At 43.9% G+C, this 4,270-nt stretch overlaps 1 long non-coding RNA gene across 1 annotated transcript; it reads right to left on the bottom strand.

Annotated features, from left to right (window-relative positions):
• Positions 1-2,971: 2,971 nt before the first annotated feature.
• On the bottom strand, positions 2,972-4,028 carry LOC135531105 (uncharacterized). The gene is made up of 3 exons (XR_010453955.1): positions 4,007-4,028; positions 3,178-3,318; positions 2,972-3,095 (listed from the first exon to the last, which is right to left on the bottom strand). It is a non-coding gene; the product is annotated as an uncharacterized LOC135531105 (long non-coding RNA).
• Between the last annotated feature and the right edge of the window lie 242 nt (positions 4,029-4,270).

The raw sequence follows: 4,270 nt of genomic DNA, 5'->3' as shown, positions 1-4,270 counted from the left end.
ACACCTGTAGAGAGTGAGAACACACCTGAGTTAAATACTTCTACACCTGGAGAGAGGAGAACACACCTGAGTTAAATCACTTCTACACCTGCAGAGAGGAGAACACACCTGAGTTAAATACTTCTACACCTGCAGAGAGGAGAACACACCTGAGTTAAATACTTCTACACCTGTAGAGAGGAGAACACACCTGAGTTAAATACTTCTACACCTGTAGAGAGGAGAACACACCTGAGTTAAATACTTCTACACCTGCGAGAGGAGAACACACCTGAGTTAAATACTTCTACACCTGCAGAGAGGACAACACACCTGAGTTAAATACTTCTACACCTGCAGAGAGGAGAACACACCTGAGTTAAATACTTCTACACCTGTAGAGAGAGAGAACACACCTGAGTTAAATACTTCTACACCTGTAGAGAGGAGAACACACCTGAGTTAAATACTTCTACACCTGTAGAGAGGAGAACACACCTGAGTTAAATACTTCTACACCTGTAGAGAGGAGAACACACCTGAGTTAAATACTTCTACACCTGTAGAGAGGAGAACACACCTGAGTTAAATACTTCTACACCTGTAGAGAGGAGAACACACCTGAGTTAAATACTTCTACACCTGTAGAGAGGAGAACACACCTGAGTTAAATACTTCTACACCTGTAGAGAGGAGAACACACCTGAGTTAAATACTTCTACACCTGTAGAGAGGAGAACACACCTGAGTTAAATACTTCTACACCTGGAGAGAGGAGAACACACCTGAGTTAAATACTTCTACACCTGTAGAGAGGAGAACACACCTGAGTTAAATACTTCTACACCTGTAGAGAGGAGAACACACCTGAGTTAAATACTTCTACACCTGTAGAGAGGAGAACACACCTGAGTTAAATACTTCTACACCTGTAGAGAGGAGAACACACCTGAGTTAAATACTTCTACACCTGTAGAGAGGAGAACACACCTGAGTTAAATACTTCTACACCTGTAGAGAGGAGAACACACCTGAGTTAAATACTTCTACACCTGCAGAGAGGACAACACACCTGAGTTAAATACTTCTACACCTGTAGAGAGGACAACACACCTGAGTTAAATACTTCTACACCTGTAGAGAGGAGAACACACCTGAGTTAAATACTTATACACCTGTAGAGAGGAGAACACACCTGAGTTAAATACTTCTACACCTGTAGAGAGGAGAACACACCTGAGTTAAATACTTCTACACCTGTAGAGAGGAGAACACACCTGAGTTAAATACTTCTACACCTGTAGAGAGGAGAACACACCTGAGTTAAATACTTCTACACCTGTAGAGAGGACAACACACCTGAGTTAAATACTTCTACACCTGTAGAGAGGAGAACACACCTGAGTTAAATACTTCTACACCTGTAGAGAGGAGAACACACCTGAGTTAAATACTTCTACACCTGTAGAGAGGAGAACACACCTGAGTTAAATACTTCTACACCTGTAGAGAGGAGAACACACCTGAGTTAAATACTTCTACACCTGTAGAGAGGAGAACACACCTGAGTTAAATACTTCTACACCTGTAGAGAGGAGAACACACCTGAGTTAAATACTTCTACACCTGTAGAGAGGAGAACACACCTGAGTTAAATACTTCTACACCTGTAGAGAGGAGAACACACCTGAGTTAAATACTTCTACACCTGTAGAGAGGAGAACACACCTGAGTTAAATACTTCTACACCTGTAGAGAGGAGAACACACCTGAGTTAAATACTTCTACACCTGTAGAGAGGAGAACACACCTGAGTTAAATACTTCTACACCTGTAGAGAGGAGAACACACCTGAGTTAAATACTTCTACACCTGCAGAGAGGAGAACACACCTGAGTTAAATACTTCTACACCTGCAGAGAGGAGAACACACCTGAGTTAAATACTTCTACACCTGCAGAGAGGAGAACACACCTGAGTTAAATACTTCTACACCTGTAGAGAGGAGAACACACCTGAGTTAAATACTTCTACACCTGTAGAGAGGAGAACACACCTGAGTTAAATACTTCTACACCTGTAGAGAGGAGAACACACCTGAGTTAAATACTTCTACACCTGTAGAGAGGAGAACACACCTGAGTTAAATACTTCTACACCTGTAGAGAGGAGAACACACCTGAGTTAAATACTTCTACACCTGTAGAGAGGAGAACACACCTGAGTTAAATACTTCTACACCTGTAGAGAGGAGAACACACCTGAGTTAAATACTTCTACACCTGTAGAGAGGAGAACACACCTGAGTTAAATACTTCTACACCTGCAGAGAGGAGAACACACCTGAGTTAAATACTTCTACACCTGTAGAGAGGAGAACACACCTGAGTTAAATACTTCTACACCTGTAGAGAGGAGAACACACCTGAGTTAAATACTTCTACACCTGTAGAGAGGAGAACACACCTGAGTTAAATACTTCTACACCTGTAGAGAGGAGAACACACCTGAGTTAAATACTTCTACACCTGTAGAGAGGAGAACACACCTGAGTTAAATACTTCTACACCTGTAGAGAGGAGAACACACCTGAGTTAAATACTTCTACACCTGTAGAGAGGAGAACACACCTGAGTTAAATACTTCTACACCTGTAGAGAGGAGAACACACCTGAGTTAAATACTTCTACACCTGTAGAGAGGAGAACACACCTGAGTTAAATACTTCTACACCTGTAGAGAGGAGAACACACCTGAGTTAAATACTTCTACACCTGTAGAGAGGAGAACACACCTGAGTTAAATACTTCTACACCTGTAGAGAGGAGAACACACCTGAGTTAAATACTTCTACACCTGTAGAGAGGAGAACACACCTGAGTTAAATACTTCTACACCTGTAGAGAGGACAACACACCTGAGTTAAATACATCTGTTAAATATCTTTACATATCCAGTTTGCCAGGTAGAATGGAACCAATGAATGACCTTGTCTGTCTCCTCAGCGTTGTAGGTGTCAGGAAACAGGGGCTTGTTCTGCCCCTCCTCCTCCACGCCTCTCTCCTCCAGGTAGAACTGCCACTTAGCCTCGAAGTAGAACCACTTCTCCTGGTACTCTGCAGTGGACACAACATACACCACCATTTAATCACACACACACAGTCTATTTTTCACACACACACACACACACACACACACCTGCCATGTGGCGTATGGTCTTCTTACAGTACTCCTCGGCCTTGGGGATGACCTTCATGAGGTCGCGACCCCAGGTCACCAGCGGTTTGCCCTGCACCGCGTACGATGCAAACAGAGCCGTGGTCAGAGAGCCCAGGAAACCTGTTGGAATCAGACAGGCCACTATTATGTCATTGTAGATGGTAATACCAGGTAAACCCAGTGAACCTGTTCCCAGACCTGTTGGAATCAGCCAGGTCACTATTATGTCATTATAGATGGTAATACCAGGTAAACCCAGTGAACCTGTTCCCAGACCTGTTGGAATCAGACAGGCCACTATTATGTCATTATAGATGGTAATACCAGGTAAACCCAGTGAACCTGTTCCCAGACCTGTTGGAATCAGACGGGTCACTATTATGTCATTACAGATGGTAATGCCAGGTAAACCCAGTGAACCTGTTCCCAGACCTGTTGGAATCAGACAGGTCACTATTATGTCATTATAGATGGTAATACCAGGTAAACCCAGTGAACCTGTTCCCAGACCTGTTGGAATCAGACAGGTCACTATTATGTCATTATAGATGGTAATACCAGGTAAACCCAGTGAACCTGTTCCCAGACCTGTTGGAATCAGACAGGTCACTATTATGTCATTATAGATGGTAATACCAGGTAAACCCAGTGAACCTGCTCCCAGACCTGTTGCTGTTGTCTTGCCTATAGGAGTTGGTAAGACACTAACCTCGTCCCCAGGCTAATCACTAGAGCAAGACAGCACAAACAGATGTGGGACCAGGCTAGTTAAATAGCAGGCTATACTATAATGTCTAGCCTATGGTACCTGTAGGGTGGTTGTGGGTCATGGTACCTGTAGGGTGGTTGTAGGTCATGGTGTATGGTACCTGTAGGGTGGTTGTGGGTCATGGTACCTGTAGGGTGGTTGTGGGTCATGGTGTATGGTACCTGTAGGGTGGTTGTGGGTCATGGTGTATGGTACCTGTAGGGTGGTTGTGGGTCATGGTATATGGTACCTGTAGGGTGGTTGTGGGTCATGGTACCTGTAGGGTGGTTGTGGGTCATGGTACCTGTAGGGTGGTTGTGGGTC

This window comes from Oncorhynchus masou, unplaced genomic scaffold, assembly GCF_036934945.1.
Source record: "Oncorhynchus masou masou isolate Uvic2021 unplaced genomic scaffold, UVic_Omas_1.1 unplaced_scaffold_15152, whole genome shotgun sequence".
In the NCBI taxonomy this organism is placed as follows: domain Eukaryota; kingdom Metazoa; phylum Chordata; class Actinopteri; order Salmoniformes; family Salmonidae; genus Oncorhynchus; species Oncorhynchus masou.
This window is presented reverse-complemented; position numbering and strand designations above follow the sequence as displayed.